This window comes from Myotis nattereri, assembly GCF_964212035.1.
Source record: "Myotis nattereri genome assembly, chromosome: 6".
Classification (NCBI taxonomy): Eukaryota; Metazoa; Chordata; class Mammalia; order Chiroptera; family Vespertilionidae; genus Myotis; species Myotis nattereri.
In genome coordinates this window covers 50,589,794-50,616,170 of record NC_138081.1, presented here as the reverse complement: position 1 = coordinate 50,616,170, position 26,377 = coordinate 50,589,794, and positions in this window count along the sequence as shown.

The window sequence follows — 26,377 nt, the reverse complement described above, 5'->3', positions numbered from 1 at the left end:
TATGACTCCATTTGATATTATCAGTGGGACTTTTGCTGCTGCATCACTGATGACAGAGATTTTACATCAGGTTTATATTTTGTGACCTTCAGAGATACGCACGAGCTACTACTTTCATCTGTCAGGCTACTCCTATTACGAGACTTAACCAAATTCATCACTGAGAACAAAGATTCACAAGCATATGTGGATGAAACCAAAACACTGGTCGGATCTAGGAAGGCAGGGAGAGTTAAGGCAGAGGCATAGAAATTGCTCTTCCCCTCTCTCGTCAATCCATGTCTATGGTCTTTAAGATAACTTGTTATGTAAAATTATTTATTTATCTAAGATGCACCTACACTGAATTTATCTGAAAAATAAAAAAGTCGATATTAAGAAAAAAATTGTAAATGGAAGATTATAAGAGAGGGTTTCACGTGCCAGCAAAAGTTACTGGCGTGCCATGTTTGGCACGCGTGCCAGGGGTTGCCCACCCCTGGTCTAGGTGGATTTCTTTAAAAGAAAGAGCCATTCTAATAATTTTTTATCTGTAAATGTTTGTTGCCTTTATCTTGTGTCTATTTTAAGTGCATTAAATCAGTTTTCAAATATTCTTATTTATAAAATACTGCTCGTACGCATTCAAATTATTTAATATGTGAAAATATCATTTTTTAAATAATTCACATTCTTGCTCTTCTTTTCCCAGCAAAGGGGAATAAAATATGTCCCCTTAGAGAGAGCTGCTGTCAGTACTAGTTTTTGGAAAGTTCATGCCACACAGTATGGCTTTCATATCATATTATAATTGCAGCTTTCAAGAGTTATGATTGATTAGGGCTTACTAAAAATTCCAGTGTCAGTGCACCTTTAAAGGCAACAATTCCCCTGTATGTGTAATAGCCCAGCCCTTCAATTCTTGACATTCTTTTCTCTCACCTTGAGGAAAGAGGTCATCTTACTGTCTCTAGCAAAAGCACTGCATGAACTGGCTGCAGTTTTTAACCTTACATTTATTCATGCTTTTTATAGACACAATATATAATTTCACTTTATTTTTCCATTTTAAAAAGTTCCCAAAATATCAATCAGAACTTAAAGTGTTATTGTGAAATTAGGTTCAAGTTTTTAAAATTTTAATCTGATGTCATGTTTGTTTTTTGTTTGTTTTTGCAGAGGGTGGAAGTTGCTGGTTTTGTTTTGCTTTGGTTTTGGTCAGCTTTCCTGTATCTATTTCTCTTTTTTAAAATATGTTTTTATTGATTTCAGAGAGAGGAAGAGGTGGAGAGAGATAGAAACATCAACGCTAAGAGAGAATCATCGATTGGCTGCCTCCTGCACGTTCCTTACCGGGGACTGAGCCCACAACACGAGCATTGTACCCTGACCAGGAATCAAACCTTGATGGTCAACAATCAACCACTGAACCACACTGACTAGGTGATTTCTTTCAAAGCTTTACTTTATTTTTCTGAAGAATGAGCAACTTATTATTAAAGTCAAATAGATTTTTTAATTTAACATAAAACTTATTAATAACAAAGCAAGTTATTTAGCAAAGTACTATGGACTGGCAAATCAATGACTGCCATGATATAATAATGAATTTGATCATGAAACTTTATTTTTCATGACATGAAAAAGTAAAGACAAAAGGTGTCACTATGATTAAATTAAAAATTGCCAATGTGATTCTGTCAAATTTAATTATTGAGTTTTAATTGTGCAAATTAAAGAAAATTGACAAAACAAAAAGCTTTGCAATGGACACAGACACCAGGGGGGTAAGGACGTGAGTGGGAGGGTGAGGGTGGGTGGCAATGGGGGGATAAGGACACATATATAATACTTTAATCAATAAAGAAAAATAAAAAATAATAAATAATAAAAAGATTTACCTTTGCCTTGAGCAAAAAAAAAAAAAAAAAAAAAAAAAAAGCTTTGGGGTAACATTCAATATAGTTATTTTGGTAGGAGAAAGAAAGCGAAGAATAACCAAGCAAACAACGTCCAGAGCAACACCTTAACATGAGAACAATGCTCTGGTCGTGTTTACAGAGTGAATTAAAGGGAATATACCAAAAGCTTTAATATTTTCAATGCTGTCATTATTCGTTTATTCTAATGATGATATCTTGAGGGATTAGGCTACATTCTTATATTTAGCAGAAAATAGAATTCACTGGAGGGCAATGAACTATATACACTTAATAAATTACTTTTTAAAGGTCATTTCATGAATGGAAGAAAGCAGATTCTGAAGAATTTGTACAAGGTAAGGTCTTCTTTAGATTCTACAGTGATTAACTCTGAGAAGGAAAGAAGTTCGACAAAAACATAAATGTTACGTCTCTTCTCTAACAGTTATAAATTTAATATAGACTTTATAGATTTTCACTGAACTAGGAAGTTTATACATAGTCGTGTGGTCTTCTATTGTTCAGGATATTTTTTTTAAAAGACGCTTTTTTTCTTTTTTGTTTTTGTTTTAAAGAAATCTTTTTTAAAAACAATTTATTGTTGACACTATTGCAGATGCCCTCTATTTCCCTCTCCCTTTGCTCACCCCAACCCAGCCCACACCTCCATCACTCCTCCCTTGGCCCTCCCCACATTACTGTCTGTCCATGGCAGTGGTTCTCAACCTGTCAGTCACGACCCCTTTGGGGGTTGAACGAGCCTTCCACAGGGGTCGCTTAAGACCATCGGAAAACACTTATATAATTACATATTGTTTTTGTGATTAATCACTATGCTTTAATTATGTTCAATTTGTAACAATGAAAATACATCCTGCATATCATATATTTACATTATGATTCATAACAGTAGCAAAATTACAGTTATGAAGTAGCAACGAAAATAATTTTATGGTTGGGGGTCACCACAACATGAGGAGCTGTATTAAAGGGTCATGGCATTAGGAAGGTTCAGAACCACTGGTCCATGGGCTATGCATATATGTTCTTTAGCTAACCCATTCACCTTCCTTTATCCAGTCCCCTTCTCCCCCCACTCACCTCCCCTCTGACAGCTGTCAGTCTGTTCCATGTATTCATGCCTCTGATTCTATTTTATTCATCAGTTTATTTTTTTCATTAGATTCCACATATTAGTGAGATCATGTGGCATTTGTCCTTCTCTGACTATGGTATTCTGCTAAGCATAATGATCTCCAGGCTCATCCATGCTGTTGCAAAGGGTAAAGAGTTCCTTCTTTTTTATAGCCTTGTAGTATTCCATGGTGTAAATGTACCACAGCTTTTTCTCTGTTCATCTACTGATGGGAACTTGGGCTGTTTCCAGATGTTGGCTATTGTTAATAATGCTGCTAAGAAGATAGTTTATTCATTCTGATTGGTGTTTCATGATTCTTAGAATACATTCCTAGAAGTGGGAACACTGACTCAAAAGACAGTTCCAATTTTAATTTTTTTAGGAAACTCCATACTGTGTTCCATAATGGCTGCACCAGCCTGAATTCCCATCAACAGTGCACTATGGTCCTCTTTTCTGCACGTCCTCACCAGCACTGGTAGTTTGGTGATTTATTGATGGTATCTATTCTGGCAGGTGTGAAGTGATACCTCATTGTAGTTTTAATCACTCCTCTAAAGATTAGTGACTAAGCATTTTTTTTTTATACATCTACTAGCCATCTGTATATGTCTTCTTTGGGGAAGTGTCTATTCAGGTCTATTGCCCATTTTTAAATTAGATTGTTTGTGTTTCTGGTGCTGAGATGTAAGCGTTCTTTTTAAATTTTGGATATTAAACTCTTATCAGGTGAATTGTTGGGGACTATGTTCTCCAACACAGTGGGTTCCCTTTTTGTTTTTTGATGGTTTACTTTGCTGTGCAGAAGATTTTTAGTTTGATATAGTCCTATTTGTTTATTTTTTCTCTTGACGTTGGAGACATATTGGCAAAAATATTGCTCTGAGAGATGTCTAATATTTTACTGTCTATGTTTTCTTATAGGATTTTTATGGTTTTGCTACTTACATTTAAGTTTTTTATAGATTTAGAATTTATTCTTTTGTATGGTGTAAATTGGTGGTCTAAATTCATTTTTTTTGCATGCACCTGTCCAAGTTCCCAAAACCATTCATTGCAGAGGCTGTCTTTACTTCATTGCATGCTTTTGCCTCCTTTGTCAAATATTAATTGACCATAAAGGCATGGGTTGATTTCTGGGTTCTCTATTCTGTTCCATTGATCCAAATGTTTTTTCTTGTGTCAGTACCAGACTTATTTGATTAGAGTGGTTTTGTAGTGTAGTTTAATATCTGGTATTGTGAGCCCTCCAACTTTATTCTTCTTTCTTAAAAAAAAAAAAGATGAAATAGATTCAGGTGGCAGGGAGAACCAGCAAAACGTAGTTTTTGAACCAACAAAATAAAAATTTTGCTTTGAATTGTGTACATGATATTAAGTAAAATATTTTATTAATGTATATGGTAATATAATTTGAAAAAAATGTGTGTGTCTTTTAAACATTTTAAAATTAATGAGAACTTTCAGAAGGCCAAACAAGGTCTAAACATTGTTCTATAGTGTAAAATGATTTGTAAAATCACAGAATCTTACAGCAGGAAAGTATGTTAAAGGTGAGTAAATTCTTTCCAAACACTACGGAGTAAATTAATATATAAATTGTATAATCGAGTGACCATTTTTTCTGCTTAAACATTTATCTCTACCTCACACAGGATAGAGCACTACTTTTTTGTGTAGCTTGATAAATGTATGAAACCTTTTTTTCCTCTCATATTTACTTAAAAAATAATATCCACTCATAGATTTTAGTTCTACCCTCTGGACATTTCTAAATTATTCATAATCTCTTTTCTGTTTAATAGTCTTTCATATATTTCATGACTATTTTCTATTTCCTTACTTTTTTCCCAACAAACATAGCCTCAGCTCTTTTTATTTCAATATAGGTCTTTAGAAGGAATCAGGAAAATTTGTATCTAGAGAAAGGAGCCCATATACAAGAGTAAGACCTGATTATGTCAAGCAATTTGATTGCATCATAAGGCTAAATCATTTAGTAAATATGCTTAGATATACAAAGCCATTGTGAAGCACTCCTATTCACAGTGAAATGAACTAGACCTCCCTTAATCCACATTACCTTAATACCCACTTCCTCAATATCTCAACATCAGTAAAAATGTCCATCATTATAGATATTTACCAATTTGACCTGTCACCCTACATCCCTAATAAATTTCTTTCTGAGATTTATGGTATCTTTTCTTTAACCATTTTTGACATCATGAAGACTGAACCCCCAATCACTGGCAGATTCAACTTGTATCCTTCCATTTCTATTTTCATTTTCATTCCCATTCTTGAGAGATATTGTGCTTGGATTTAATTAAGACCTCATCTAGCATGTTAATTATCCCTCCTATTTTGTGTCAGTTGAAAATTTAATTATCATGTTTCATATGTCTCAGCTAAGTCATTAATATAAAAAATGATGGTCTATAAAGTGAGGTGTTCTCATCCCTGGGATTTCATAAGATGATCTGAGCCATTGAGATGGAGAATATTAGATGAATTTTATGTATTTTTTATCTATATGATTAGACTATATTAATTTTGCTAATATTTCTAATATTAATTGACTCATATTCAAACTAGGTTTTGATGTAAGAAAGCATGAGAGTAGTTCAAGACAGAGGGCTTGATGATGACAAACTAAAGAGTTTGTTCATATTTTACATATTGCTACATGTTGCCCTTAGTGTGTTTTACGTGAATTTCCTGGTTATTTAAATGTATAAGTAGTTTAAATATTTCAGTTAAGAAACTGTGAAAGAAAATAAAGATATTTTAACAAAATAGAAACAGACTCATAGAGAAGAGAGTGACAGGTATTGGGGGCAGGAGGAGAGAGGCAGGGTGAAGAAGGTGAAGGGATTAAACCTCAAAAACGCACAAAAAATCATAGACGGAAAACAACAGCATGGTGATTATCAGAGCGAAAGGGGGTGGGGTGGGGAGTGGTCAGAGAGGGTAAAGGAGAGGTAAATGGTGATGGAAGGAAACTTGACTTGGGTGGTAAACACTCAATACCATATACAGATGATAAATTACAGAAATGTACACTTGAAACCTATATAATTTTATTGGCCAATGTCACCCAATAAATTCAATTTTAAAAATAAAATAATTACCACAAAAAAAATATTTGTTTTTCAAAAGTAAGCAAAGAAGAAGAAAATGGCAAACAGAAAAGATGTTCACTTTCCAGGGTAACCTCATAATCCGGAACATTACACATATGAGAATCTAAGCATACTTGGCAATGCCAGGCCCCAAATTTTGTAATTTTCAAGAAGATCATTTTAGGTATCCTCAACTGTTGGGGATAAACAGTAATAAATGTATTTTGTGCCTTAGGATATTACTTAATAATTAAATGGAAGTATCAGTAAAGGCAAGACAATTGAAAAACATTCAAAATGTTATTAATATTTTTAGAGCAATTTTTTATGTTCATGAATCAAATGTCATTTGCTCAATCTTTATCTCATCCTTGTAAATTTGACCTTTTGTGTGGGTTTTATAATCGACAAAATTTTAGCATAGAAATACAGTGGGGCCTTGACTTACGAGTGTCCCAACTAACGAGTTTTTCGAGATATGAGCCATCGCTCGGCCAATTTTTTGCTTTGAGTTGAGAGCTAAAATTCGGGTTAGAGCCAGCTTCAGATACCCCACCAGTAGTTGGCGCAGCAAACGTCACAGTGAATGCCACAACATCAGCCCAGCATCACGTGTCTCACTCATTCACTTTTTGATTTGACATACGAGTAATTTGAGTTATGAGCTACATCATGGAACGAATTAAACTCGTAACTCAAGGCCCCACTGTACTTAAAGAATTTACATGTAAATAAATATAGACATATATATTCAAATTATTTTCTATATTATTTTTTATATTCCAACCAAAAACGCTTGATGAACACCAATGTAATAAACTTCTCTCACCTAAATGATTGAATTTCTATGAGAAATAATGTTCAGGCAGGTATGCATCTTCCCAGAAGTCTATATTTATTTTTCTTTTTTTAAAATATATTTTATTGATTTTTTTACAGAGAGGAAGGGAGAGGGATAGAGAGTTAGAAACATCGATTCAGCTGCCTAATGCACACCCAATACTGGGAATGTACCCACAACCAAGGTACATGCCCTTGGCCGGAATCGAACCTGGGACCCTTTAGTCCGCAGGCCGATGCTCTATCCACAGAGCCAACCCGGTTAGGGCCATATTTATTTTTCTTGACAACAGTGATATTTGAGAGACTTGCCAAATATTCAGCTAAATTCCAACAAGGTAGAATTTCCTGAATGTTAGATGTTATCTGAGTGTAAAAGAAAATATGCCAATTTAGAACCATTATGGTTCTTACAGATCACTCTTCTTAATTATTTATAAATCATCTATTTAGTTATCAAGGCTTGGATTTTTCTAGGACATAATATCAAGTTCACCATATGGTTTTCACACACAAACTTCTCCTTCTCTCAACTGGGAGCAATATTTTCTCATTTTTAGATTTCTGTTGTTCCTCTTTTTTCTTTATATTCCTTAAAACATCCTAATACCTGAGTTAAAACTTCTAACCTTTGGGAAATTTAAATTGTATTCATTTAAAATGGCTAGCTGTGTTGTTACAAGCATTCTTTCTTATTTTTAGGCTTCAATTTATCCTTGTCAGTGTTCATTCTATATTTCAATGAAGAACTATTCTAAATAACGTACTGTGTTGAGCAGTTTTGCTTTACGTGTTTTCATTGTCACATTTAATAATATGCCCTCTCCTATTCCTCTAGCAATAAGTCCTTTGAATACTAGTTTAAAAAACAGACACTATTAAAAATTGAAAAATAAGTTGGAGAGATATATGCAATAAATAAAGGAATAGGTAATATCCTCCAATAATGACAATATACTTTAAAATATAAACAAAGTTCTGACTGATAAATGAGCAAAGGACATGAATTGCAATTTTCTAATAAAGATCTATAAATGGATTAAAAACATATTGGTCATTCTAGAAAGTTTTTAAGATGGCTTCCAAGATACACAAATAAAAATAGTATAAATAAGAATAAGAGCAAAGGAGTAAATATAATTAGGACTGGGGGCATAAAATACAACCAGAGTAGGCCTTAAAACATAATACTATGACATGTATACTTGTCCTGTCTTCCACATTCAAGCTTCACATGAAAGTGTCTGATTGGCAGAACCTGAATCACATCCTGAAACTTAGCTGCAACAGCAGGTAGGAAATGTGGATTTTAGCTTCCCAGCTCCTGCAGCACAGGAAGACACACTGAGAGGAAGATGGAACAGATATGGAGTTAGTCTATCTATCATATCTGCTACAATGCAATAGGCAAGCATATTTTTAAGCTGAGAGAAGGCGAAACATTTTATAATAGAAATGCTTGCTATTCCCCTTAGCATTAAGGCAGGCTTCAACTCAGTCAGAGATTGAATCGCCTTTATAACCTCTTTTCAATTGGGTGCCACTGTTTTGTATTTGTCAACTCCTTCTTCCATTTTGCGGTTCACATTTTTTTAGTAAGGTGAAGTTTCAATCAGTTCCCCTTATGCTCCATTGAAATTTTAGACTGCTTCCTCATGGATTCCTCCTGGGAATCACTGTGATTGCACCACTGAAATGTTGTGGTGCTTATGTAATAGAGGCTAAACTATAAATGTGCGGTGGAGAAAAGTCCGTAATGCATGGGTCGTCAGTTTGTCCCTAGTCACGCCTTAACTGCTTGCTCCATCAAATGCTGGGCCCTGCATTTTTAAAGAATCAGGATAAATTGAAACTAGAAAGAGGCCAGAGAGGCCAGACTTACTGACATAGTGCGGAAGCCAGGGAATATTAAGTGTTGCACTTGTAGGTTTTTGGTGATGGGAGGAACAAACGAGGTAGAATTAGTGGTCATAAACTGAATTTCCTGTAAGTGTCCTCTGGGAGAAGAAAGCAACAACGGAATTACTTTTACTTTTTTTGATTCATACCCTGTGCTTCTTTGAATTTAGTAATTTTACAGTGAGGCTACAGGCTCATATGTAAATAGGCTACAGGCTCATATTGTAAATTACATGTAAAGTTTAAGCAAAGTGGCCCAATTATAGAAGAGTTTTCTCAGCACACCTATATTAGGTTCTTCCAGTTTAACCAGAGTATAAATCTAGAGTTTTTAAATGGCAAACTATTAAACATAATGGAGGTACAAGGATAAATCCTGTCAATTGTCTCATAGTACATTTAAAGACCTGGAATCCTAGCAGTGTGGATGCCTAGCAGTGTGAGTGTAGGGGTTATGAGGGATGAAGGTGTGGCTGTGTCAAGAAGGATCTAGTAGGATGGTTTTAGTTTAGCCAAAGAGTGCTGAGTTTACAAATGTTGGCTAGTGTAAATAACATTCCAAAAAAACATAGGGGTGAATATATTCTTTCAAATTAGTGTCTTGGGTTTCTTTGAATATACTAGAGACCCAGCGCATGAAATTCACCTGGGCCTGGCCTGTGATCAGGGCCATCTTCCTCAGCTGCTGGCAGCTTGCCCCGCCCCCCCCCACCCACCCCCAGTTCCCCATTTGCTACCAGGCCATCAGAGCTTGCAAGCCCGGGAGAGGGACTGAGTGGTTGGCTGTTTCCACCCACTCACTAGCCCTGCCCCTGCCACGGGTCTCCCTCTGTGTGTGGGGTGACCGGTGGGGCGGGGGCCTTGACCTGGCACCACCCACATCCCCTGCCACCCACCCCCAGTTCCCCATTCACCATCAGGCGATGGGAGCCTGCCGGCCGGGAAAAGGACCAGGAGGTGGTCAGTGCACCTCATATTGACTGGTTGAGCAGTCATTCTGGTCATTCCGCCATTAGGGTCAATGTGTATATTACCCTTTTACTATATAGGACTAGTGGCCTGGTGAATGAAATTCGTGCATGGGGGGGTGGGGGGTGTCCCTCAGCCCGGCCTGCACCCTCTCACAATCTGGGACTGCTGGCTCCTAACCTCTCACCGTCCTGCCTGTCCAATCACCCCTAACCACTCTGCCTGCTGGCCTGCTCACCCCCAACTGCTCCCCCCACCGCCAGCCTGATCTCCCCCAACTTCCCTCCTCTGCCAACCTGATGGCCCCCAACTGCCTCCTCCTGAAAGCCTCATGGCTCCCAACTGCCTTCCCTGGCCAGCCTGATGGACCTTAATTGCCCTCCCCAGCCAGCCTCATGGCTCCCAACTGCCCTCCCTGGCTGGTCTCCTGAAAGGTCTCCCGGTATAATTAGCATATTACCCTTTTATTAGTATAGATTCCCAGAAGTGGAATTGCTGGGTCATAAGGCAGTTCCATTTTTAATTTTTTGAGGTAATTCCATAGTGCTTTTACAGTGGTTATACCGATATGCATTCTCACCAACAGTCCAGGAGGGTTCCCATTCTCCACATTCTTGGCAACACTTGTTTGTTGATTTATTGACACTACCAAGTGTCTATAGGTAGATGAGTGGATAAAAATGCTGTGGTACATTTACATAATGGAATACTACTCAGCCTTTAAAAAAGAAGGAAATATCATCTTTTGCAATAGCATGGATGGACCTGGAGAGTATTATGCTAAATGAAATAGCCCTTAAGAAAGACAAGTACCATATGATTTTGCTCATGTGTGCAATCCAATGAACAAAAAACCTAACAAAGTTGAGGCATACTAATGGATACAGACTGACAGCTATCAGAGGGAAGGGGGTGGGGAGCTGAGTGAGAAAGGTGAGAGGAATAAGCAAAGGAAAAATTAAAAGACTCATGGACACAGTAACAGTATGGTGATCGCCAGAAGTAAATGGGGGTAGGGAGAGGTAGGAAAGTGAAATGTTCATTGAAAATAAATCCAAGGGAACATACCCTAAGAAACCCTAAACCAGTGGTTCTCAACCTTCCTAATGCCACGACCCTTTAATACAGTTTCACATGTTGTGGTGACCCCCAACCATAAAATTATTTTCATTGCTACTTCATAACTGTAATTTTGCTACTGTTATGAATCATAATGTAAATATATGATATGCAGGATGTATTTTCATGGTTACAAATTGAACATAATTAAAGCATAGTGATTAATCACAAAAACAATATGTAATTATATACGTGTTTTCCGATGGTCTTAGGTGACCCCTGTGAAAGGGTCATTCGACCCCCCAAAGGGGTCGCGACCGACAGGTTGAGAACCACTGCTTTAAACACTAATCGGTAAGAATATATGCACCCTTATGTTCATCAAAGCATTATTTACAACTAGAGGCCCAGTGCATGAATTCGTGCACAGATGGGGCCGGGCCAGCTGGATTGGGGTGGATTGGGGCTAGGCCTGTTGAGAGGAGGAGATTATGGGAGGTTGGCCGGCCAGCCCACCCCAATTGGGGCCTGATCAGGGCTGGGCTGGCTGGGAGAAGGGGCTGTGGGCAGTTGTCCGGCAGGCTCTGCCCCCTAGTGAGGTGGAGGGGTGCCGATTGGGGGACAGTGGCATGGGGAAGGTCCCATGGGTGGTTGGCTGCCCAGCCTTGGCCCTGATCAGGGTGGGGGGTTTATCTGGGGTGGGGCCAGGTGGGGGAGGGGCTGCAGAAGATTGACCAGCTGGCCCCACCTCCTATTAAGGTGTGGGGGGTGGTCAGGGGTGGGGCAGCCGGGGAGAGGGGCTGCAGGAGGTTGTCCAGCTAGCTCACCCCCTATTGAGATGGGGGGACGATCAGGGGAGGGGCTGGAAAGAGGGAGGGGCTGTGGGCCAATCAGGGTAGTGGGGGCCCATCAGGGGCATGGCCGGCTAGGGGGAGGGCCTTCAGGAGGTTGGACACCCAGACCCACCCCAAATGGGGTGGGAGGTGTGATCAGGGGTGGGCTGGCCAAGGGGATGGGCTGTGAGCCTATCATAGTGGGGCAGGGCTGATCGGGTTCAGGGATGATCGGGGGCAGGGCTGGCCAAGGGGAAGGGAGGGAGCATTTGACCAGCTGCGATGCTCTTGATCAGGGTGCCTCAAATTGGCCAGATGGCCACACACCCTGATCGGGCTGGTTCACTGGCCACAGTAGGTGTCATAGCAACCAGTCATTACAATTGTTATGACCATTATGGTTGCTTGCTAGCTTTTTTTATATATAGACTAGAGGCCCGGTGCACAAAAATTTGTGCACTCGGGGGGCGGGGGAGGGGGGTCCCTCAGCCTGGCCTGTGCCCTCTCACAGTCTGGGACCCCTCAGGGGATGACCATCTACTGGCTGAGGCCTGCTCCCCAGGGGATTGGGCCTAAGCTTGCAGTCAGACATTCCTCTGGCAGCTTGGCAGTCCTCAGGGGATGTCCACTTGCCAGCAGGGAGCAGACCTAAGCTGCAGTCAGACATCCTTAGCGCTGCTGAGGAGGCAGGAGAGGCTCCCACCACCACCGCTATACTGGCAGCCATCAACCTGGCTTGTGGCTGAGTAGAGCTCCTCCATGTGGGAGCGCACTGACCACCAGGGGGCAGCTCCTGCATTGAGCGTCTGCTCCCTGGTGGTCAGTGTGTGTCATAGTGACCAGTCATTCCCAGTCTTTCTGCTGTTAGGGTCAGTTTGCATATTACGCTTTTACTATATAGGATAGAGGCTGCTGCACAGGTGGGGGCCAGCTGGTTTGCCCTGAATGGTGTCCCGGATCAGGGTGGGGGTCCCACTTGGGTGCCTGGCCAGCCTGGGTGAGGGACTGAGAGCTGTTTTCAGGCTGCCCACACCCCCTTCAGGGTGGGGGTCTCCACTGGGGTGCCTGGCCAGCCTCGATGAGGGACTGAGGGCTGTTTTCAGGCTGCCTGCACCCCCTTCAGGGTGGGGGTCCCCACTGGGGTGCCTGGAAAGCCTGGGTGAGGAGCTGAGGGCTGTTTTCAGGTGGGCAAAGCCTGCAACTGAAGCTCCCAGTCTCTCCTTTTTTTCTTTTTTTTCTTTTAAATATATTTTATTGATTTTTTACAGGGAGGAAGGGAGAGAGATAGAAAGCTAGAAACATCGATGAGAGAGAAACATCGATCAGCTGCCTCCGGCACACCCCCTACTGGGGATTCGCCTGCAACCAAGGCACATGCCCTTGACCAGAATCAAACCTGGGACCCTTCAGTCCGCAGGCCGACGTTCCATCCACTGAGCCAAACCGGCCAGGGCATCTTTTTTTTTTTATTCTGGGATTTATTTACCTTCTGTAATTGAAACTTTGTTGCAGCTCCAGCTCTGATGCCAGGCTGTCTGAAAGCAGGTCTCTGGGGTTTGTTTCGCTTCTATAATTGAAACATAGTTGCATTTCGGGTCTGTTGCTTTCAGGCTCAGAGCCGGTCGCAGCAGGCAGGGAACCTTGGCTTCCTCCATTGCCGGGGCAACCAAGCCTCATGTTCGCTTCAGCTGTGTGGCTGCCGGCTGCCATCTTGGTTGGCAGTTAATTTGCATATCACCCTGATTGGCCAATGGGAAGCGGAGTGGAGGTATGATTAATTACCATGTTTGTCTATTATTAGATAGGACTACAGGCCCGGTGCACAAAAATTTGTGCAGTCGAGGGGGAGGGGCGTCCCTCAGCCCGGCCTGTGCCCTCTCGCATCTGGAACCCCTCGAGAGATAACGACCTGCTGGCTTAGGCCTGCTCCCGGGTGGCAGAGGGCAGGCCCAATCCCTAGGTGCAGCCCCTGGTCAGGCTCAGAACAGGGCCGATTGGGGAGTTGGGGTGCTGCCCCCTGTCGTGCACAGAGCAGGGAGGATCGGGAGGTTGTGATGCCACCCTCAGTCACAATCAGGGTAGGGCCGATTGGGGGGTTGGGGCATCGTCCCCTGTCACACTCAAGGCAGGGTCAATGGGGAGGTTGCGGCGCCACTCCCTGTCACGCACAGAGCAGGGCCAATCAGGGGGTTGGGGCACTGCCCCCTGTCACTCACAGAGCAGGGCCCATCAGGAGGGTTGGGGTTCTGTACCCTGTCATGCACAGAGCAGGGCCGATCAGGGGGTTGGGGCGCCGCACCCTGTCGCACACAGAGCCGAAGGGCGATCAGGGGGTTTGGGCGCTGCCCCCTGTCAAGCTGATCCCGGTGCCGGGAGGCCTTGCGGCTCCGCTGATCCCTGTGCTGGGAGGCATATTACCCTTTTACTATATAGGGTAGAGGCCTGGTGCACAGGTGGGTGCCGGCTGGTTTGCCCTGAAGTGTGTCCTGGATCAGGGTGGGGGTCCCCACTGGGGTGCCTGGCCAGCCTGGGTGAGGGGATGATGGCTGTTTGCAGCTGGTCACACCCCCTTCAGGGTGGGGGTCCCCACTGGGGTGCCTGGCCAGTCTGGGTGAGGGGCTGAGGGCTGTTTTCAGGCTGGCGGGTGACTGAAGCTCCCAACCGCTCCTTTTTTTCTTTATCTTTTTTTTTTATTCTGGGCCAGCTTTAGCTTTGAGGCTTGGCTCCAGCTCTTAGGCCTCCGCTGCTGAAAGTAGGTTTCTGGCTTTTGCTTACAATGTTGCGATCCTGCTGGCTGAAGACCGGCAGACTAAAGCAGGTTTCTGGGGTTTTGTTTAGCTTCTATATTTGTTACATAGTTGCTTAGAGTTGCAGCTCAGAGGCCTGCAGCGGTAGGCGGGTAACGTTGGAGTCCTCCGTCACTGAAGCAAGCAAGCCTCATGTTAGTTTCAAGCTGCCCGGCTGCCGGCCGCCATCTTGGCTGGCAGTTAATTTGCATATCGCCCTGATTAGCCAATGGGAAGGGTAGCGGTCGTATGCCAAATTACCATGTTTTTCTTTTATTAGGTAGGATAGCCAAGATCTGGAAACGGCCTAAGTGCTCATCAGTGGATGAGTAGATAAAAAAGCTGTGGTACATTTACATAATGGAATACTACTCAGTTTTTAAAAAAGAAGAAAATATCACCTTTTGCAACAGCATGGATGGACCTGGAGAGTATTATGCTAACTTAAATAAGCCTCTGAGAGAAAGATAAGTACTATATGATTTTGCTCAACTGTGGTATCTAATGGACAAAATGAACAAACAAGCAAATAGAAACAGACTTATAGATACGGAGCATAGACTGACAGCTGTCAGAGTTTAGGGGGTGGGGGAGCTAGGTGGAATGGTGAAGGAATTAAGCCATAAAACAAAAATAAACAACATAGAAGGCTCATAGACACCGAGAACAGTATGGTAATTACCAGAGGGAAAGGAGGGTGGGGGAAGTAGAAGAGGATAAAAGGTGACAGGAGACTTGACTTTGGGTGATGAACATACAATACAATATACAGATGATGTATTATAAAATTGTATACCTGAGACATATATAATTTTATTAACCAACTAGAGGCCCAGTGCAAGAATTTGTGCATAAGTGGGGTCTGGCCAGCCCTCCTCAATGGGGGCCCATCCCCCCCTGTCGGCCCCACCCCTGATCAGGGTGGGGGGGCCAATTGAGGGCCAGGCTGTCGAGGGGGAGGGGCTGTGGGTTGTTGGCCAGGCGCAGTACAAACCATAGCCACCAGTCATTCTGGTCATTCTTGTTCCACTGTTCTGGTTGCTGGGCTTTTATATATATAGATGTCATCCCGATAAATTAAATAAAATTTTTTTAAGTATATTTTTATTGATTTCAGAGAGAGGAAGGGAGAGGGAGAGAGATAAAAACATCAATGATGAGAGGGAATCATTGATCAGCTGCCTCCTACAGGCCCCACATGTGCCCTGACCAGAAATTGAACTGTGACCTCCTGGTTCATAAATTGATGCTCAACTGCTCAGGCATGCCAGCTGGGCTCAATAAATTATTTTAAAATATATATTTAATAATCAACTTTTCTGTCCTTATTTTTCCTTTTCTTCTGACTTCTGAAGATCCTGAGTTTTTATAACCAGCTACACCAAAGCAGTTACACAAAACAAACTTCTCCATCCTGTCAGTGTGTTCCCATTAGCGATGAAAGCAAGTTTAAATGATCAGAAGTTGATGGCCACAAAATATGGCTTTTTACTTTGCTTTGGGTTTTTCTGTTATTTTATTTCCTAAGAATATCTGTTAAGAATTTTGAGGCTGATAGTACTATAAAGCACAGAATGCTATGCGTGAAATGAATTGAAGATCTAGTTTTAAAGAGGGTTTAGTAGTTTTCATAAACACATAAACACACATAAGCATAACAAACCCTTTTTATAACATAGCAACTAGAATTTGAATTAAAGTAATAACCAAAATGTAGACAACTACTTAGAATTAATGAGAATATCTTGGTGATCAATTTTTTCATATTAGCCATATTTTGTTTTAGAGTAAAAAAAACTGAGAATCTCAACAGAAAACCCTTATTTGTTTATCTAAATGACTACTCATCCATAGCTGTAGACCATTTAGTTGACACTTAAAGTATCTCAACAATATAATTATTTCTTTGTTCAACAAATATTAATTAAGAAAGCAGTGATCATTATTAATTAATTCATCAGTTATCCATCTTTTTAATTTATTTTAATCCTCCCTTAAACCATATTATTCAACACAAATTGTCTGTGTGATGAAGCTCACTGAGGTATAGGTGATTAGTAATGTCATAACTGCTCTCACTTTGACTTATTCCAGAATAGGAAAAAGGGTTACACCATGCAAACACACAACTGAGAGCAGAGGGCTCTTTCTGAAGCTTAACTTTGGAGTTGATTTGGCCTATTACATGCCTTATTGCATTTCATTCGGAATGTTGGGTAACTCAGTTTGCTATTATCACTTCTGTACAGAATATTCAGACAGTCTAACTCATCATTTGGTGCCAGCGACAGCATGAATAATATGCTGTCTAGAATACAACCAAAGGAAATTATCTTCATCACTTTCCTGGAGTCTTTTCTTAAGCTGGCTACATGGGTTTTCAGGCTGCCTCCAGAGCATGCTACATACTGTTGTCCAGATGGAGTGGCCTTTGGCCAGAGAAGGGTTCCCGGTTCCTGTGACTGGCCACTGCCTCCCTGCCCCTTCCCTTCTCCTGCTCTCCTCTATCATCTGTGGGGACCTGACCTGCACCAGGAGAAAACTGGAAACATTGACAATAGTGGTCAGAGTTTGGTGGAAGAAACAAAAGTATGTAAAAAACAATAATACAAATATAGGATGTACAAACTGTGTTTTTCTTTATGGTCAGCTGCTTTTCCTCTACAGGTCTCTAGCTCATGAAGATGGAGGGGCATGATGGGAATAAAGTTGCTTCATGTTTGGGAGACACTCCTCCCCCACCTCCCTCACCCCCCCCCCAACATTAGGAGCATAAAATAATGTCGAGGTCGGCGGTGGTGTAAACTATCTTTGTTTTAGGTCTTTAAGGAAAATGTTTCTTTTTTGACTCTTTATTCTTATAAAGGGATGATAAAAACCAGAGGAGCAAGTTAGAACAAATGGGATTCTTCCTTAGGCCTGCTGCTACTCTAGAAGAAGTTAGAATCAGAGGTCTCACCACTCATAGCCAGATCACTAATCACTAGGGTAGGAAGACAAGTCTAGCTGACAGAACAGAGTTTTTACCAGTTTTGAACAATGGGAACACAGGGACTGATGCCTTTGTTAATGTATTCCTAGTGCTAAGATACATACATAATGTGGATTATTGCAGGAACCTAGTAAGTATTCATGTAATTGCTCAGATCATCTGGTTATGGGTTCATTGATTTAATGATAATTTCATTGTCTGGTATATCCTGAATTTATATCATGGAACCTAGTTGAGAATCAGGCTATTAGGTAAATGAATATATATCATAGAAAGATTGATAATTCTGGCTCCATCTGATTAATTAAAATATCCCAAAGAGAAACGTTAGCTAAACTGGTCACAGAAGGCTAAGAGTGATACTTCTGGAATCTTGGAATATGTTGGTCTTTCTCCAACCAAAGGTGAACAGTTCCCCATCAGAATTTTTTATTTTTACCTGCTTTTGTTGGCTGCAACAAAAGTAGACCCTACTTTGTAAAAATAAAGTAAGACCTGGGGCTTTTGACCAAACCATCACATGTACATAAATAAATAAGATTATCACCTATAAGACATGAAGAGTATAATAGCAAAAATGTCCACCCTGAAATATTTTTCTGACAATTCTCAATATGCCTAAAATTCCATAGCTACAGATGTTTCACTTCAGGTGGTGAGTGCCTGCTAACTTGATACTTATTTTTTCTCTCACTCGTGCAAATAGTTTTCAAATCCCATTATATGTGTTTTTCTATCTTCAAAATTTAATACTTTTAGTAAGCTGCTAAAATTGATTCGAGTTTTTAAACATAATTTTACATTATTATATTTAAATTTCATTGCCTTGTAGATAAAAATGTGATGCTACTTTTCTTTTAAAAAACAGCCAAATGGTGTGAATTTTAAGAATGTGAAATGGAAACTCTGTTCAATATTAGTAATTCTTACTTCTTTCAATACTATTATATTTCTGTAATATTCATGACCACCTGACAGAAATGTAAGTCTCCCCATGTTTCTTTAATCTTGACCTATATTTCATGTTATACTGTTAAGTATAGCATATTTGAGAGTGATATACTTGAACCTCTAGGAATATTCATTTTCCTGATTGCTTTCCTTGATTATATAGGTAGACCACAGATGTCTGAAGTTTAAATATGCTTATATACTAGTATATTTAGAAATTTACTCTATTTTTGAAAATATGATTTTTATTTATTTTAAAACATAATGATAGCCTGTGTTTTATAAAGTGGTGTTTTTTTTCCAAGGCACTTACTTTTTATTTCCTGGCATCTGTGAAGTAGAAAGGAAGGGAATATGCTATTAACTTTATTTTTACCCAAAACTGATTGCAATTTGTCCAAGCTGACATGACCATAAAACTCCAATGTGCCTTGCACTTTTTCAGTATACTCTTTTAAACAATTTTATGTACCAGTATCATTTGGTTGCATCAGACACTGTGCTGTTGATAGGTACCATATATCAGGACACCACATGGATTGTCAAAGCATCATCCTAGGATGATAGTAAACCAATTGCCTTATCTAAGAACCAGAGATATGAGAAAATTTAGGAACACAAAAGAAGCAAGTCTGCCAAAAAGCATACTTGAGAGAAGGCAATTTGTTATGTAACTAAATTACCTATTCACTAAAAGCTAATTTCCTAAAGTAGGTGCGGGGTTTGGGCAGAGACAAAGAACAGGGCAGATGAAGAAAAACAAAATTATGGACAGACAAGAGCAGGGCTAAAAATAATACAAAACATAAAGAAAGAAAGAAAGAAAGAAAGAAAGAAAGAAAGAAAGAAAGAAAGAAAGAAAATACCTGACATTAATTTGTAAAGTTAAATCCACACATCTTATCTATATTCACACATACACACACACATACACACAAATATATATATAGTGTCCCCAAAATGTGTACACACTTTAACAGCTGATAGCTCAGTTTTGAAATGAAATGTGTTTTAATAAGCACTGCCTTTATAATTATTCAAAGTGTGTGTATACATACATTTTGGGGGACACCATATATATATATATATATATATATATATATATATATATATATAGGCTTAACATGGAAAATATAAAACACATAAAAGTGTTTGGGTGGGCCCTAACTGGTTTGGCTCAGTGAATAGAGCATCGGCCTGCAGACTGAGGAGTCCCAGGTTCCATCCAGTCAAGGGCATGTACCTGGGTTGCGGGCACATCCTCAGTAGGGGGTGTGCTGGAGTCAGCTGATTGATGTTTCTCTCTCATTGATGTTTCTAACTCTCTATCCTTCTTCCTTCCTCTCTGTAAAAAATCAATAAAATATATTTTTTAAAAATGTTTGGGTAGTTGTATTGTAAATGGCTAGAATTCCTCATTTAAAAATAGAAATACTGACATGGAGATATTTATTTGAACAATTTAATGTCTTTAATGCATTTATTTCTAAAATTAAAAATGACATGTAAACACATTAATTCATTACAGTGAAGTGCTTCTCTTCACGAAGGCATGTAGTAGAATTTTCCAGAATATCTATAATAATAAAAGCATAATATGCTAATTAGACTGGACAGCCAAACAACCTTCCAGATGTCCTTCTGGATGACCTTCCATATGAAGTCTCGGTGATGGAGGCAGCCACTGTGGTGGATGGGGGCCGAGGCAGAAGCGTTAGGGGCAATGAGGCAGGCAGGCAAGTGGTTAGGGGCGATCAGGCAGGCAGGCAGAGTGGTTAGGGGTCATCAGGCAATCAGGCAGAGGCAGTTAAGGGCGATGAGGCAGGCAGGTGAGTGGTTAAGAGCCAGTGGTTCCAGATTGTGAGAGGGATGTGTCAGACATCTCCCAAGAGGTCCCGATTGGGAGAGGGTGCAGGCTGTGCTGAGGGACCCCCTTCCCCCATGCACCTCATCCTGGCCTGCACCCTTTTGCAGTCTGGGAGCCCTCGGGGGATGTCCAACTGATGGATTAGGCCTGCTTCCCATGGGGAACAAGCCTAAGCTGCAGTCGGACATCCTTAGTGTTACTGTGGATGCAGGCTGCTGCGCTCCCTGTGGGAGCACACTGACCACCAGGGGCAGCTTCTGCATTGAGCGTCTGCCCCTTGGTGGTCATTGTGCCTCATAATGACCAATTGTTCCGCCATTCAGTCGATTTGCATATTATATCCTTTTATTATATAGGATAGTATTACTTATCAAAAAGAACCTTATAAAAGGCAAGAATAATAATTTACATACATAGATAGATAGGTTTAAAATAATTCCAAGGATCTCTTGAGATAGGAGAAATCATAGAAAAAACTGTTTGCAATATTTCCTAAGTAAATGTATGTGCTCCCTTTGGAGAGATGTCATAAAAATTCACCTAAAAGGTATAATATTTGATGAGTACAGGTGTTACATTCAGTACTACATTTAATAAAATGTAATATCTCTAGATACATTATTTAAAAGACAGCTGTAAGTCTAAATACATAGTTCATATTCATTTTCCTATCCCTCCACAGCCCTCATACACTCGCTAGTGAGAACTGGAGACATAACTGGAAGAGCAGGAAGGAAAATTAGGAAATGAAGAGAAGAAAGCTAAGAGGAAAGGAAGAACAGAAAGAAGGAGAGAATATATTCATGTAGTCAACATGTTTCTTAAATTGAAAGAGTACTATAAAGAAAATAACTTCAGCAGTGTTAGGAGGCCAAATGACATTATACTTCATGAATCTATATTGCTTATGTACAGAAAATGGATTATAAAAATAAGCTAATGCTGTGGACACCTATCCTAACACTCAGCTTATTCTTCAATGCAGATCCATGTGACCTGTCAGTTGCACTACTGCTAAGATGTAACATTGGAATGTATTTGAATACTTGGAAATAACTTAAGAGCTCATAGGTGTATATTTCACTTTTATCTACTATAAAATTTAACAAAGTGAGTACCAGAGATATAATGCCCAATATAAATGTCATTATTCATCATAAAAGTGCCTCCCTTCAAAAATTCAGAAAGGAAAAATAATTTGAGGTATACATTTGAGGAGGATTATTCAAGTGGTTCATATTATACTTTTTCCCAGGTGGAATGCTTCTGGAATAGTGTCTGAATGTGCTTACTTAGCAACTGTCCTGCCTTTATTATATTTTTATAGTATCAGAAAAAAGGTTATTTTTATATTTACATGAGAGCATCTCTTTTTCCCCCCTTGTTCTGCTTCTAGTGTGTGTATCCAGTAATGATTTCATGTTTTTTGTTTGTTTGTTTTGCTTTATCATTCAGTACTGAGAACTGATACCATGGGGTCCCAGAACTAGCTTGCAGATCTAAGCTTACATACAAGATTTCAAAATTTTCTCCAGAAAATTCTTACAAGGAAGACAAGGCTGTAAAACAATATATAATTTCACTGTTTTCTTCTATAATTTCAAAAAAAGCCACTTAACTAACCAATGAAGTACTCAACCAACTCCCTTCTCAGGACAATATATCACTCAACTGGTCAAAAACCCTTGCCTATCAGGTAACTATTTATTCACCAAGATACACTCCTAGCTTCCCTCTGTCTTTCAATCCTAAACTATTCAATTAAGAATTTGACTAATATCTTTAATACAACCCCACATTGAAAGATTTGCCTTAAACCATTGGCAAGATGGTACCAAACTTTTAAAATATAAGCCTAAACTCCTTTTCCAAGATACCAACCATGGAGCCTCAATTAAGATGGTGTTCTCCTTGCTGTGGTAAGTGAAAAACTAGGCTTTGCTTGATCAATATGTCATGCTAGCCTTCTCTTTGGATAGATGCAGTAGACACTGCTTTTACTATTTATAATTTAAAAAGTGTTAAAATCTAATGTGAGCTCCCTAGGAGAATATGCTCAGAATATAGCCTAGTTTATGAATAGCATCTAGTTTTAGTCTATGGGCAATGTGTATCACTATCCTATCTAATAAAAGAGCAATATGCAAATTAACCATCATTCTGCGACAAAGGTGGCAGCGCCCATAGCGGCCGGGGTGGGACACTGGTGGCATCACCCTGGCAATGCGAGCCCAGCAGGGAAGCTCAACCCACAGGCAGCACCTAGTAGGGCCTGCTTGGTCGTCACTGTGGTGTGAAGCAGGCAAGCACAGCCCGCAGGCAGCACCTAGTAGGGCCAGCTTGGTTGTCACTGTGGTGTGGAGCAGGCAGGCCCCGCAGAGAGCAGAGAACCATGGGGAGCAGGCCTACGCTGTCAGTAGGACATCCCCTGAGGGCTCCCGGATTGGAGAGGGTGCAGGTTGGGCTCAGGGACCACCACCACCCCCTGCACGAATCTTGTGCACAGGCCTCTAGTTCTGATAATAAAAAAAAATGGCTATAGAAAATACAAGACAAATCTTTAGAATTTAGCAACTCTACTTAATATTCTCCTAATTAGTCTATGAACATAATTGTTATTAATATTTAAATGCCCATTTTCTTTTAATATGTTCATTTGTGTTACATCTAGAATGTTGAAAACATTTTTCTTTTATATAAAAGTTTTAAATAAAGTAATTTAAAATTCTATTTCATGTAGTTGTATACAGACTTTCAGTTATAAGACAAATTTATTTTCATGGAACAGCTTGTTCTTAAGCGTTTATTTTAAAGATCTTTGTTTATGTGTCAGGGAATCTCTAGTACATGGTGTTTTCTTCTTGAATAAAGGACTTTCAACCTTTGGGGTTCAAAGGATGGAAAATGCAATTAAATGTTATAAAATGTAAGGTAAAATTTAAGATCTTGGGACTTTTATAAGACCTAAAGTTCAACAACATTTTTTTCAAACAGCTGTTTTAATGTGTTTATAAAACTCACTATAATTAAATATGGTTTTCAATATAAACTGCTATGACTTTGTGAACTTTTCCCCAAAAAAATAATTTTGGTTTTGAGCTGATGTTAAAAGAATATGCCACCTCTGTAAGCTGAAGCTAAATGTTAATTTATGTGAAAATCATTTTTTTATATAATCTTTTGGAAATTGAGATTTTAAAATAAAGTGACAATTTATTAGGACCATATTTATAGCATTAGAGGATAAATGTGATCCTGCAAAATTTCCCCCCTTTCATATTTACCAAGGAAGTTTGACTATATTCAAGGTTGTTGAGTTATGCTTCAGTTCACATATTAAAAATGGTGATATCTTTTTTAAAGTTATGCTTTTAATAAATATAATCTTTACCCAAATTACTCACAGAATATTTAAATTAGTATCTCAATAATTCATTGTTTTAGACTCCAATACCTATCTAAAAAGTGGACCTTTCTTTTCCCTCTGAAATAAAAATAAAAGAAAAAATTATCTACCAGAAGATAAGCAGATCAATTATAGCTGGTATTTACTATATTTTGTAATGTCAGCATTTTTCAAAACAATTTTTCTTAACAGGAACCCTAATTTGCACTAGTTTAAAAATGTGCACAATAAATTGCAAAATATATTTTTAAAGCAGCACTGATTTAAACAAGAAACAAAATGCAAAAGCTGGGAAACCAAAAAGTGTTACAACTATCACCAAGGTGACAGGGAGGATTGAAATAGACCTTTGCTTTTGCCAGTAACAGGCATATTATATGCCACTTTTCACACTCAGTTCAGAGGCATACTTGTCTTTTAAATTGTCATATCAAATAAGTAAATTGAACATAAAATAATTTATATTATTCAAGCTTAAATTAGCAATGGAATAGCAGTGTAATACTGCTTAGGATGGCATGCAGCTAATGGAAAATATGGTAATGGATGTACCTTGAGTGTCACTCCCAGTCTAAATTCAGTTTACTAAGTAATCACAATAATAATTCCCTTTTGCTTTCTCACCACCAGCTTCTCCATGTTGTGCTTTATTTTTGCATTGTTTCAGAATCGTTGCTTCTATTTATAAAAATCTCAAATGCCATATTTACATGTGACCTAGAAGAAGGATCAAAATTCATTTCTCTAAAGGAAAGATAATTATCTATGATACATTTCCAGCCTTTTCTTGATGAGATGTTGCATCTAATATTCACTTCTTTAGGGTGTATATGCACAGCAGAAAGGCAGAGATGCAAAAAAGGAGCTGCAATCAATGTAGATTGTTTTCAAGGAGGACGAAATGGACTTTTGAGAAAGCTTGTACCAAATTAACAGAGCTCAATGTCCAAACATTTAGGGCTCCTGGTCTGCTTTTCTTACCAGTCTCATGGTAAGTCTTTTTAATGATGCAAAAGTAGACATTAAAACACTGCTCTTTTGCTGTGATCTATAATGTGTTGGTAAACTTAAAACTTAGAGTTTTACTTGTAGATATTATTATTATTCCCAAAAAGATAAAAATAAAGGGAAGGAATTTATATGTTTTGTTTTAAAAGCAGAATAAATCTGTGAATTATGATTAGAAGCCAACTATTCAGAATCCAGTTTGGAGACAAAAACTGTTTCTTTAATTAGTCAATGGTAATTTTCTGCATTGGGGGGTTAACATAAGTTCTATCCATTCATCACCATAATTTAACTAGAGTCCCGGTACACGAAATTCATGCACTTGAGGGGGGGGGGTGTTCCCTCAGCCTGGCCTGCACCTTATTGCAGTCTGGGAGTCCTAGGGGGATGTCCGACTGATGGCTTAGGCCCACTAAGCCATCAGTCGGACATCCTTAGCATTGCTACAGAGGTAGGAGAGGCTCCCACCACTTCCTCTGTCCTGGCCAGCCGTGAGCCGAGCTTCTGGCTGAGCGGCGCTCCCCCTGTGGAGTGTATTGACCACCAGGGGGCAGCTCCTGCATTGAGTGTCTGACCCCTGGTGGTCAGTGCTCATCATAGTGACTGGTCCTTCCAACATTCAGTCATTTGCATATTAGTCTTTTATTATATAGGATATTTTCATTAAAAATGTCATCTTCATACATGTCTTAGTTTCAGTATCAGAAATATAAACAAGGTCTAAAATTTGTTGGGTACCTGTATATCAAATTCTGTAGACTCCTTATATTTTCTTATTTTCATAATAATCCATCAGTGCAAATAGTATTAATTATATGTTATAGCCAATAGATAGTGAAGCTCAGAGGATACAAGTAAATGGTATCTAAATAGAGCTAATTCATGTTGGAGATAGAATTTGAACCTGGATCTACTTAACTTAACAATTGTTAATACAACAGATGTTCTCTCAGAAATTTTATGTTAAATTATTGCTTATTTTTGCCTTGACTGTAGAGTTATGGTTCTTTATTTCTTTAGCCATTCTTAGAATTCATTAAAATCCTAGAATTTATTTTCTAAGACTCTTTATAGTGAATAATCATTTGAAAATGACTAAATGATGCTTTTATAATTTATGACTTTCTTACTTAGAATATTATTAGTCTAATAAATTTTGTTTATATATATTTTAATTTTTAATATATATTTTGATTATATATTTTATATTTTAACATTGTTAGGTTTATACTTTGAATTTTTAAAATATATTTTTATTGATTTCAAAGAGGAAAGGGGAGGGAGAGAGAGATGGAAACATCAATGATGACAGAGAATCATTGATTGGCTGCTTCCTGCACAGCCCCTACTGGGGATCAAGCCTGCAACCCTGGCAAGTACCCTTGACTGGAATTGAACCTGGGACCCCTCAGTCCGCAGGCTGACTCTCTATCTTCTTAACCAAACCAGCTCGGGTTATACTTTGAATTTTTAAAACATATTTGTACCTTCCATTTTGTATTATATATTTAGTTTATATTTTCATTTGTAAGGCAATATGGACTCATTAGTATTATGTGTGAATATTGATGAAACATCTTCTAAGTATCAGTAATGTGCTTTG